The sequence below is a fragment of the Protopterus annectens genome, chromosome 4.part1, assembly GCF_019279795.1.
Source record: "Protopterus annectens isolate FY-2018-M chromosome 4.part1, PAN1.0, whole genome shotgun sequence".
NCBI classification, from domain to species: Eukaryota; Metazoa; Chordata; order Ceratodontiformes; family Protopteridae; genus Protopterus; species Protopterus annectens.
The window spans coordinates 468941315-468954784 of NC_056734.1; the positions used below are offsets into that span (position 1 = coordinate 468941315).

At 34.6% G+C, this 13470-nt stretch overlaps 1 long non-coding RNA gene across 1 annotated transcript in view; it reads left to right on the top strand.

Annotated features, from left to right (window-relative positions):
• Positions 1-469: 469 nt before the first annotated feature.
• Positions 470-13470, top strand: part of LOC122801379 — a 30224-nt gene continuing 17223 nt past the window's right edge. The window contains exons 1-2 of the long non-coding RNA XR_006364699.1: positions 470-556; positions 12231-12257. This is a non-coding gene — a long non-coding RNA (uncharacterized LOC122801379). The remainder of the gene's footprint in view (positions 557-12230; positions 12258-13470) is intronic.

The following is a 13470-nucleotide window of genomic DNA, read 5'->3' on the forward strand; positions in this document are numbered from 1 at the left end:
TTGTTTCTGAGTAGGACTGCTGTTAAGGTTAATGGCTGATTCACATTTTGCATGGGGACACTGATGACTCAAACTAATTTATTAGATTCTTTCATAATAAAACAAAAAATACAAATAACCATTTGTAATCTGCCCAGCTAGATGATATTAAAACACTTTTGAAATCTCAAGATAGCCCTAATCATAAGCATATGTATTAATTATTTAGAGTGCACATTTAGTGGAGTTTTAAAAAAACTCTTCCTGGATGATTGCTTCTTGTGTCACACCTCTGTTAAAAGGAAATCATGAACTATATTTTAGAACTTATAGTTTGGTAGGTGTGATATGCATTCATGATGTAAAGCTTACATCTGGGAAGATGTGACATAGATTAAGGATATAGGGATGACCACAAATTAGAAATGTAATGTGTTAGCCACAATTTTAAATGCACTTTAATAAATAAAACAACTTATTTCCTCAGAAACAGCAACTGTGACAAGTCAGGTACCAGAGAGAACCACAACTTCAGCTGAAGAGCAAACCTCTATAGCTATCACAGTTCTAACATCAGGTGAGGAAAAGAACATTAGGAGTCTTGCTTCACATGTTTTTTAAAACATAGAGAATGCAATTGGAAATTAGCGGCATATTTTTCTATGTTAGTTTTTATCAACGTAATTACATTTGTTTACATGTATAGCTGTGTTTGTTTATCTAATTGTCTCTGTTTATCAGTCTATTTATACAGACCAATGGATTGAAAGGTAGAAAGGCAGTCATCAGAATTATGTTCTGTCAAATGTTACTTTAGGAAATATTGACATTTACTTACCGTTTGAATATCTTCAATCAAGTTGAAGTATTTGCTTAATGGTTGCACTAATTCATATTAAATAGTCATATGTTGCACACATGGTTACTGATATAGTTGAATATCTGAGCCTTTCTTATATTTTTTTATTTTTTTGGTCTTTCACCACACTTGGCCATGAAACATCAATTTCTGAAGTCCCATAGATGAATTTTAGCAGTTTTTTGTTTTGCTTTCTGTTGTTTTCTTTTGGGTAAATGTTTCCATCCTCCTGGTGGTTGTGATATCAAGAGTAATTGCTTTCAAAGGTGCATTCCAAGTCCCCAGACTTACCTGGTTTCATGCTATTTTCACTCCAGCCCATTCTGCTCTCCTTGCCATATTGTTGATACACCAATACATGGCAGTAAAGTTATGGAATTGAACACCTACATCCACCAGGATATGTGTGCTGATATCAGTTTCTAACTGCCGCACTCCATGCTTGGCACTTCTAGATCCCAAGTCACTAACTGAACAAGGACCTTCTAGGTTGTGATTGCAGCCTTATTTCCTGTCTGTGACAGGTCAAGAAAGGCTTTGTTGCATTTCATGTCTTATCGGTAAACATGACATTTTATTTTGATTTCATTCAGATTACATAATTTTCATTTGTGTAGAAGTATTTTATTATAAATTTCATTGTTTCTTCTTCTATTTAATAATGTTTTTAACAGATGATGATTTAGCAATGGGAAAGTGCAATTAGTCTTGTATGTTTGACACAGATTCAAAGAAAAGTGCATCAGCCAATCTTTTTACAATAAATCCACATCAGTATTATTCTTTGTGTTTGTTGAGGTTATGGTTAGGCTGAACATTCCTTACAAGTATGAGGGTAAAGACTGGCTAGTGTTAGCAGGTGACAGGTTATCCTAGGTTTCTAATTCTGCATGGACACTTCTCAGTCTGAATAAATTTAATAAGCTGAAACCATACTAGAAATACAGACATCAGAGTTATGTTGCCAAAGTTGGTTTGAGGAAGATATATTTAGTGAACTAATCAATTCATGGGTGCAATGTATATAGAGAAAAACTGTTTATTATAAACAAAAGAAATGTAAGTGCAGAATAAATGTGATGAAAAGAAAATGGATAGCTGAAGTTTTAAATGTAGAAGTGAAGTATTCATCCACATTCCAACAATGATATCTTATATAATCATTATTAATTCTTAGCTCAGTTATCACTCACCCACCCTTCCTCCTGAGTTCTTGATCAGACCACCTCCCTTTTTTCTCTAAATGAAAATCTTCCTACCAAATGGTCTTCTCTATAATAAATTAGTCATCAATTTTGTTACCATATCCTTTAACGTATTTAAGAGACTTTTTTCCCAAAAAACAGAAAAGTATAGGATCATAAGCTCATATGAGGTTAATAGGTGAATGACCTTAGAGCCTTTTCAGCCTAGCCATTCACACACCAAGTTTTGCAAATATCAATGCTCATGGGCTAGAACAGCTTCTTATATTCCTCAGTATGACAGAAAATATCTGCTTCACCTCTCTGAGATATAGAATGCAGCCATGGTAGCTTTTGCAGTGTTAGAATTAAGCAATAACCGATGATGTCAGTGTTTCATATTGAAGATTTACCGATGGTTGGTGTGATTTAATCACGAGGGCGAAGTCAGTTATTGCTATTATACAATGACATTATTTAAGAAAAAAATGCTTACTTTTCTTAAATAATGTCTTTGTATAATACTTCCATGCTGCCCTTCCACGTTTTTCTGGTATCATGGGGCTTTTTCTGATGTACTGCGCATGCGCATGGGACTTGTGTTCCCATGTGTATGCAGTATATCAGTGTTGTGCAGAGGTAGCAATGGAAAAAGGAAGATCTCTCTTGCTTTTTTTTTTGTTTGTTTAATTGAAAATAAAAAAAGAAATTGGAAGACTTTTTACATTTGGGAGAGTCGGGACAGACAAAATAAAATGATAATCAGGTAAGTTTCTTTAGTTTTGCAGAACATACCAGATTATCCTCTTATTTTTGTCTGTGCCATCTCCCTCATTCATTTCAGGTCTTCCATTTTTTGTTTTTTTTTGTGCAAAAAAGGAAGGAAAAGTAAAAAAAAAAAAAAAATACGGATATACTAATGGGAAAAATTCTGGGCGACCGGACCTTTTTCCGTTAGTATATCCTCAGATTTACAATGGGCATGCTGGTTGGGCTGGCCAATCAGCTTGCTCGTTTTTGAATATTAATGCCCAGTCATTGTAAAATATATTATGTGTAATGCATAGCTTTCCACACCATGCCCATAACACTGTGTATTTTAGTGGTATATGAGCCCTCTTCTTCAATATATATCTCTCAGTAAATATAGCTAACTGGCAGTTGAACTGCCTGTATGTAAGTATTACTTTACTGAATATTATTTATTTAAATACAGTTTAAACATTTCAGACAAGAAGGAAAGAAATATTGGTGCGGCTGTTTATATTTACTAACAACTATTAATTTATTGACTATGGGAATTTTTTAAAGAGACATATTTGTTTCCATGTATTCAGTGGTAGCTCTATTTACATACTGATAATATACATTTCCATTTTATAAATGGATATCTATTTATTTCCGTATTACACAATGCAAAGAGAACAAATGGAGGGATTGTTTTAGTGCAGGCACAGATGTCTGGCACTGAGAACTGATTTGAATTCATTGATCCCACACTTTATTTGGCTACTTAGGTGCTTCTTATTGAACTCTGCTTGTTCCATGATTTATCAAAAAATGATCCCTTTCTCATTGTAGGTATTTCAAGAGATTATTGTGATTTGGCTTAAGAAACCTGGTCTGACAGTCTTACATCAAAGTTTATATAGGTAGTGCTTCAGGTTGCCGTATTATAGTAATAAATATGAAGTTGTCAAGTATTACTGTTACTGCTATTGTTAATGAAGCCAGCGAATTACAGATACTCAATTACTTGTTTTAGAAAAGTTAAATAGATTGTTAACGTAGAGGTACAATAATGACCTATGAAATATACCTGGACAGTGTTATGTCTGGAGTCATGTTTTAATTAGTATTAAAGTGGTACATGACTAGTGTCAGGTTGTTTAGAGGATGTAGAGCCACCTATCCTAATTTACAATTCATGGTCCAACTTGTTATCCAATGAGTTATATAAGGGTTTACATTTAATTGGAAGAGTGCTCTGATGACAGCTTTCATGCAAAATGTTTTTTATGACATACACGAGTGCTTGAAATCTTACCTGTCTCTCTCTATCTCTCTCTCTCTTGCCATGGGTCATACATACATACATACATACATGTAAATATTACAAGCACAGGCTTAATAAGTGTCCAGGCTTTTCTTAAAATATCTAAAGTGGTGCATGTTTTAATATAATTTTGTAGTTTATGTCATGCATCAACTTCTCTCCCAGAGAACCAATTATTACACTTCTTGTTCCTATAGAATCTTTTTTTTTCTTTTTAATTTCTCCTAGTCTTTTGGGTTTCTGATATCATGATGGGAATGGATCCAATTCTTAAGTCAAAGTATGATTAATGTTCATGAAATTAGTATTGTTTCCACCTTTGATGTTAGCCAGAAGTGCTCTTTGCAGCACCCACAATGTGCATAGTAATGACTCCTGCAATTCATATGGACTTACATGTGTCAGTGACATTTCTAAATATGATTGCACATACTTTTTTATAAAACCCCTTGATCCTCCTACTATTGGAACTGCCTGGGTATCCTTTTTCCACATTGCCCTTGTTTTTGATTTTTTTCAAATCCTGGTATTTTATGACTTTGTGTCTCTCTGTGTATAAGACGCTGTAGTCACCAGGTGTTGGAATTTCAATGATCATTGCTACTTTTGTCTTCTTTTCATGAACTACTATATCTGGTTTTCTTTCATCTATTTTTGCACTGTTGGTAATGTGTGATCCCATGTGATATAAACTTCATCCTTTTCTATAATGCCTTGTGGCTCTTGTTTCCAGTGTTTTTTAGATATCTCAGTATTATAATGTTTGGACAATCCTCAGTGCAACAGTCTTGCCACATTATTATGCCTTTCAGTATACAGTCCTTGTGCCAGTGGTATATCACAACTAGCATCAAGACTGTTTTTAATTCAATTTTACAAAACAGACATTTGTCAGTTTCTCTCACATGTTCAATAGACTTTGTAAACCAATGTGTATGTAGTCCACTATCTTGGTCTGCTGATATTAACCTTTTGTCTTTTGGTTTAAATTCACCTCTCCTTAACCATTCCTGGTTTTGATCCTGATCAACATGAGGTTGTTCCAAGAGTTCTCTGTACTTGCAACTATATTTATGCATTTTCCACATTTCTTGCCTTCTCATGTGATCATTCAACTTATATTCCTTATTTTCTTTTTTGGCACACTCAGTTGCTTCCTGATTTTTATCTACTTCTGGTTTGATTTCCATTCCAGCTTGACACAGATATGATTCTGCTAAACTAAGCAGGGAGGTCATCTTAAGACTTATTTTCCTCATGTTTTAAAACTTTCACTATGGTTGGGTCTTTTGAGGTCAGCAGATATGTATGCAGTCTAACAATTGCAGGTCTGTACATGTAATCAATTTCGAGAGGGCCCATACCTCCTTCAGAATGGGAAATATATAATCTTGGTATACACTGATTTTTATAAATCATTTGATAATCATAAAGCATCCTTCTTGTTTTCCTGTCTAACCAATCCAACACCTTTTGAGGCCAGTTAATTACTCCAACAATGTAATTTAGTACAGGAAGAGCAAATTGGTTTATAGCATGGAACTTGTTCCTAGATGTCAGTGCTGTTTTCAGTATTATTTTTAGTCTTCTAAAATATTGCTTACTAAATTTTACTCACATTTGTTCATGTTTTATTGCTGATCCTTATCAATTCCCAAATATTTATGCACATCTTCTTGCTCAAGTTCTTTTATATCATATTCCCATCCCAGACTGATCTTTCCTTGGTGCTGCAGTTTTCCTGCTTTAAAGGTTGCTATTGCAAATTTATCAAGACCAAATGATATTCTTATATTTATTTATTTATTTATTGCATTTGTTTACCAGGATAAGTCCACTGGGCCTAAAAGAGCCCATTTTTCAGTGGAGGCCCGGGGAGAAGAGCTCCAACTAGATACAGAAAAAATATAAACATTAATTAGTACAGAAGCAGAAACAGTGTTACAGATAGTAAATATACTAACATATACAGAATATATACATAAAAGCAGGAATCTAGTTTGTTTGATTACAACAATATATACAGAAAATATACATTAAAGCAGAATTCAATGAATTCAATCAGAGTGGTATAAACAGAGATCAGTATTATTGTACCAGTATCAACAAGTGAAGATAAAAATAAATATGGAGAAAATATCATCAGTCACTAGTAGCAAAAGACATAGGAGTTTAGTAATCGTATAAGGAGAGTGAAGAGGTTAGGTTATAGAGCAGGAACATAGCCAGGAAGAGCTGAGATGATTTTTCAGCATTTGTTTGAAGGTGGTGGTGCTGCCTGTGTTTCTTATAGAAGGCGGAAGTGAGTTCCATAGTTTGGCGACAGTGAAGGCATAGAGGAGTTGACAGGCTTATCTACTTTTAGAAGTAGATGATTTTCAGATCTTAGATGCCTGCTGGAACGGTATTTGGCAAGCAGAGTTGAGAGAGCAGGACAGTCTGTGGGTCTGTAGATTATTTTGTGCACAGTAGTTAGTTGGGTGAATGAGAGATGGTGGGGAGATCCAGCCACCCTAATTATCTGAAAAACGTTTGACCAATTTCAGTTGTGCTTTGAATTCCTCCTCTGGTGAACTATACAGTTTTAAATCATCCACAAAAGAAGATGAAAAGTCTTTGCACTTTGTTGTTTTCTGGAAGCAAATTTGCAGCCATGACCTAATCTTAATAGGTTAAGGGCAAGATAAAATAGCAGTGGTGACAAAGACTTACCCTGGAATATCCCCCTTTGAACTTTCATCCCCGGAACAACAATTTGTCCTCTATCATAGCTTAACTGCAAAATGGTTTGCCACTGTTTCAGTATGGCTATAATATAATCAGGCAGTGCAGTGTGCATCTTATACATTTTAAGCACTCTTTTATCCATGAATACTGACTATTGTAAAATGTTTTAGTCTATCAATGCTATACATAGATTCTTCCTCTTTTTACAGTTCTGTTATGATGTTATTTAACAACAAAAGATCATTTGTTCCATATGATTTTGTTTTGTTACCCATTGTTCTATGCTATCACTGAGTTTTCTTCTAAATTACTATAATCTCCTGTTGATATCAGTTCCAGTGGACAGTTTGTACATTGTTGGAAGGGAGGTTATTGGTCTATAGTTTTTAGGATAGCTTGTAGGTTCACTTTAAGTAGGAGTATTGTTTTTCCTGTTGTTAACCAGGTTGTTGTCTGTATAGGGGGTGCTTGTAAATAGTTCTTACTTATTGTTAAATCTTCATGTAAAGACATTAATATTTTAGCCAGAAGTAAGGTACTGTATCTGGGCCTGGGGTTTTCCAAATATAAGCTTTTCTTAACCGTGTTTCAGTCTGTCTGGCTGTTACTTCATCCCATTTCATATCATGTACATTTGAACTTCCTATTCTTTCTTTTACTTATTTTATCCATTCAGCATCTTTGTTATGTTTCACATGATCTTCATACATATTTCTCCAAAATATATCTATTTTTTTTTTTTTGGTGGTCTTTCCATTCCTTTTACCTTGGTTCCTAATTCTCTATAAAACATTTTTGAGTCAACAATAACTTACTTATTTTGTATTTTCCTTTATATTTTTCTGCATATCTCCTAAGTTTTTTTGCCTGTGCTGATTTGTTTAGTTTATTATTTGTGATAGTGCACAACAGATCCTGATCTGTTCTGATGTTACACATTCCTTTTATCATGTCTATCTTTCTGGGTATTTTTGTTGATCTGTTCCCTCTTCTATACTCTTCTAAGTGACAGTTTTTGTCTTAATTGCTTTATAGTTTCTTCCATTCAGTACTTTCATGATGGTATTTAATTTCTACCCTTCTTTTCCCTTACTACCTTGTGTTTTTGTGGTGAGACTATCTTTTATTAATTTTGCTACACAGTAATATATTCTATTTACTTCTTAAATATATCATGAATCTCTTGGAACACTCCTAATTATTATGTTCATTTGTTTTATAAATCTTCTAACTTTTTGAAGTTTTATTGACGTTCTGTAGTTTATTTCTTTCATTGATCTTAATATGTTTGTCCATCTCTATTAAATGAAAAAACTCTTCACTCAGATAATTTTCTTCTAAACTGAGGGCACATTCTTTGTTGTCCATTTCCTGCAGGCATTCTATAGGAAGCCCCAGAGCATCTTCCTGTACCATATTCTCTTCAGTTTCATCCTGTGTCATCTGCTGCTCCTTCACATGGGAACTCGCTGTGCCATCACTCCATGTCATTGACTGCATCAGAGTCACCACAGTGTCTTTTTCCTTCCCTTGCTGCGTTATTCCAATTGATTTTTCACACTGTTTACCTATGGAAAGTATATTCATATGGCAACTGATCAGATGTTTTCTGCTTCACTGGTTTCTCCTTAATTTGGGGATCTTTTGCTCCATCCTGTTGTGATGTTATCAGAGTTAAATTTTTTCACAAAACCAGTCAATTCGCAGGTAATCCATAACCTCTATTTCTGTTTCTTTAACCTCTCCATTACTAATCTTCTTTTCTACTTTTCCTCTTTGTTTTCTTATTTTTTGTATTGTAAAATGTTCCATACCCAGATGCCTTTGCCTATAATTCTCTTCAAATATCTTTGGTGTTGCTCTTTTTGCATTGATTAGTTTTGTGCTCTCCTTTACATAAAATTAGCTCCATGTTAAATCTATTTTTCTTTCCCATGTCTGTATTTCTTCTTCAGATGTCTCCTGTGCCTCTGCTTCTCCTTACTTGGGGGACTTGTTCCATCATGCCGTGAAAAAAACGGGTTCAGGCGCCTAGCCAGTGAGACAGTTCCCTGTGGTACATTTGACTGGGGACACATGGCTGAAGTGACATTCAGCTGCAGAGAAATATGGCTGTTTGCAAATTTCCTGTGGGCAAAGAGAAGCACACCCTGCCATGCTCACAGCTTTAATAACCAAATGAATTGTGGCAAAAGCAGTAACGAGTGTTGTGCTCAGTGTACTGTACATACTTATGTAACTCCAGCATGTAGAAGTGTGCTACAGCATGGAGGAAATCCTGCAGGATACTGTAGTCACATTTATGCTCAAGTATGTGTTTTAGCTAATGTTCCCTAGAAACTGTGAAGGGGTAGTGGTCCACACACTCCAATTATAAAGGCACTGCCCATTGTGCACTGCATTTCTACTGCCACTGACATGCCCTCTGGCCAGCCTGTTGATGATGCCTGCCATATTGCCAACTGTCTCATGTTCCTGTGGGGACTATGGACATTGTTTTCCCCATATGCATTTGGTTACTGAAGTTGCGGGCATGGCAGTGTATGCTTCTGCTTGCCCACAGGGAATTTGCAAACAGCCATATTTCTCTGCAGCTGAATGTTACTTCAGGCATGTGTCCCCAGTCAAATGTACCACAGGGAAATGTCTCGCTGCCTAGGTGCCTGAACCCGAAAAAAACTGTTAGAATTCTACCTTCACTTTGCAGGCATTCCATAACTTCAACTTCTATTTTTTTAAATGTCTGTGTTAATAATTTTCTGTTCTACAGTCCCTCATTGTGATCTTATTTTTTTTTATTGTAAAATTTTCCATATCTGGATGCCTTTGCCTGTATTTCTCTTTGGCTCTTTGGATATCTTTGGGACTCTCTCTCTTTTTTTTTTTTTTTGTATTGATTAATTTGGCTTTCCCCTTTAATAAATATTGTACCATATCAGATCTTTCTTTCTCATGTCCATATTTCTTTTTATACTTTTCAAATATATCTAGATTTTGTTCTATGTATTTTTGCACTTCCTCAGTCACTTCTTTTTCCAAACAGGCCAAGGTTTCTTGGTGTATATAATGTTTTTCATAAATCTGTTGGACTAATGAACACAAATTTTTATTGGAAGCTTCTGACAATTTTTCTTGTACAAATATTTTTCTTTCATCTAATTTCTCAATTAATCTTTTTATATACCTTCTGTCTTGAAATTCTGCATAATAGTACCAATTCATAATTTCTTTCTTACCCTCAGTAGTCCACTCTGTAATCATTAAGGCTCATTTTTGGCCTACTAGTTTTTGTGATTTTTCTGGATTCCTGCTTCCTTTTATAACAGGGGTACTATAGGGAAGATATAGGGGCAGACTTTGCTTTGACACAAACTGTTCTAGGCGGTGCCATACTTTTGCATATATTGAAGAAAGTATTATTAAAATGTTCAACTGCTGCATCTAAGGGTAAAGTCTTCAGTGGGCTCCAGTTACAGTGTTTTAGAGTCTGTATTAGTTTCTATGGTTTAAATTTTTTCTTATTATAGATTTGATGATATATAGTGTGCTTATTAATGTGTTGCCTGAGCAGGTGTGTAGGTATGTGATCACTGATGTCTGATAAACAGCCAACATTTTTTTGTCTATTTTCATAGGGAACTAGATAACATGTGAGAAGTCAAAGAGATTAATGTGGTTGCTAGGGTTGTTAGAGTTACAGGTAAACTTGTCAGTATTAAGATCACTCCTAATAATAGCTTCTTGGGTGATGTTATTAGAGATACATTGAATTATGTGTTCAGTGGTGGATATATTATTGCCTGGTGGGATGTAAATAGCTACTATTGTTATGTGTTTGTTAACATTAATTTGTAATTTGGCAAGAAGTAGGTCAGTAGGGGTAGATATTTGTAGATTTAGAAGTGCCACAGTTAGGCTGTTTTTGAAGAGTATAGCTACTCCACCTCCTCTTTTGTCATTTCTGTTTGCTTGAAGCATATTATATCCTGAAGGTGTAATTTCATTGCCCGAGATATGGGGTTTAAGCCAGGTCTCTGTTAGGATGGCTGTTTCTGGGGAATTAAGTGATAGGATAGCCTCTAGTTCATGAACTTTATGAACCAGACTTCTAACATTTAAGTTTAGAAATAATAAGTCCATATTTTTGTGAGGTATATTAAGTATATGTGGTGTATGAAAATTGGATGAAGTAAGGGGTTGGGTCCAGGAGTTGGGTGTATGTCTCCACTTTTAAGCAGTTTTTTGGCAATGTTTGCTATTGTTCTGATGTGACTACATATATGTTTGTGGCATCTAAATGTGGTATTTTTGAATTTATTTTGGGTGGTGGTACTTTAGTATTATGTTGGCCTAGGATGGCAGTGTCAAGGATGCCAGGAGATATTTGAAAGTTTGTTGATTGCTTTAGTTTAGGAGAGTTAATAGTTACCTTTTGATTACTTTGGGGAAGGGCTAGGGGGCAGTGGTGGGATGTATACTGTATGGCTAAGGAGAAAGACAGAAGTATTAAGATGTGTTGGGTTACCATGAAGATGTTTAGAAAATCTTTTGAGATGTGGCATTTTAACTGAGTGGGGGAAGCACTAAGTAGTAATAGTTTGTTTAATAATGGAGGGAGTATTAGTGAAAGAGAAGAGCAGGATAATAAAAAAGGAAGGTGGGGTAGGAAAGGAAACAGAAAGTACTGTAACAGTCGTAGGGGGCAGTACAGAGTACCTGAAAGGTTATATGCTAGGAAGTAGGGTTGTAATTACCTGGGGTTGGAGATAGGATAATGGATACGTTTGTCAGAGATAATGCAATATGTTGACTCAAACACCCAACTCAAATACTATGTTAATGAAAGACATTATTGCTTTGTGAATCACACTCTGTGAAACTGTGCAGGAACAATGGTTAGGCATATTCATTGGCTACAGTGGTCAGTGTCACTCTTTGAAAGACCTCCTTCTACAACTCCCTCAATAATCTATCTTCTTAATGTCCACAGGCACCAACAGCATTGTGCAATTATTTATTGCAGTTTCAGTAGCCCTTAATTTCTAATCACATTTACAAAATAGTTACAAAACCTGCATGTGGCTTGAAGCTCAGCAACATCATTTAGTCCATCTTGACATCAGAACCTGTTTGAAAATAAGCATTACTTTGTAAAGTAATTTCATTTCCACATTATTGATTCAGGAATAAAATGTGAACTATTTATCTATAACAAAAGTTCAGTTTATCCATGTCATTTAAGAGCATTTATTTTTATGAAATTTTCTTTTTCATTATGATGTGGAATGTGATTTAAGAATCATTTTTATCATGTCAGTTTACTATAAATTTGCTTGTGTATATTTTTTTCAAAGTTTTATTAAGTGATATATTTTCTAATGCATATATTTACATAAATAATATCTTAATTTCTACTGTGTTTTAGATGCACATTTCACAGCAGATGTAACAGGTAGGTAACTCACTTTTTTCTTTGTATATAACATGTGATTGCCTTTTATGCATGATTTTTACTAATAGATCTAGTTTGCCTTACTGAATCAAATACTTTCAGTCAGATCAGAACTCATGATGACAAAAGATTCAGATATGAAAGAATTCCAAATACTTGCTCACATTATCCTGAATTGTTGAAGTACAGCAGTGAATTAAAGCACAAAACTAGACACAACCATAATAAAAAATATTTTGCATTAACTTGAAAATAAAGTAATGCATGGTAGATAAGCCCAATTGCACCCTTTGCTCCCCTCTACATAGGGTGTTTCTAAAGAAATCTCATCAGTAATCTAGGAATAATAATAATAAATCTGTTCTTTCTCCTAGATTTTATATTTATTTATTTCCTTTGTGATCTGGGTAAATTTACTGGTCCTAAACACTGGACTACTTTCAGTAATGAAGCAGGACAAATGTCAAGCACAAACATGCAACGAGAAATTATGTAAACACAAAATTGCAAACTAGATGCATACATATCTATTAGATCAACATTTATTTCACCCTAAACAAGTTTCAACCACTGAATAAAGTTGAGAAATATGAAATGCATTCAGAAAGGAAAAGACCAAACAGTAACGGTGCTGATGATAATGATGAAGGTAATGATGATGATGACAAATCGAACCCTGCATATCCACTAATAAAACAAATACTTAGTCATTCTCAGAATGTTTCCCCTCTTTCAAAAAGATGGCCTTGACTTTGAATTTGCAATATGTAAATAAATGATGTGGGGTATGAAACCTCCACAGATTTATATAGAAGGAGCTTGGACCTGAAAAGCCTAAAGTGTTCTTGTTTGGTTTTCTATTTTATGTCAGAATTCATATATGTATATCTCACCTCTTAACTTTTAAACATGTATAAATTATATTAATCTTTATGCTGAATTTTCAGTTTTTACATTAAATAGAAAAATAAGGACAAACAGCTTTGGTAATGGCTATTTTATTGAAGAAACACTAAACACAGTCATCAATATTACTTTGTCAGAATTCTTATTATCATTTCTCTTATTTTCCATTTGATTGCCTCATAGAGCTATACCTAGATGAGTAGACAAAACCAGTGGAAGGTGTGACTGTTAAACCTGAGACAACAGAAAATGCTAATTGCACATACCCTGATGGCCTAATTGTGTGCCATTTTTAAAACTGTTTCAG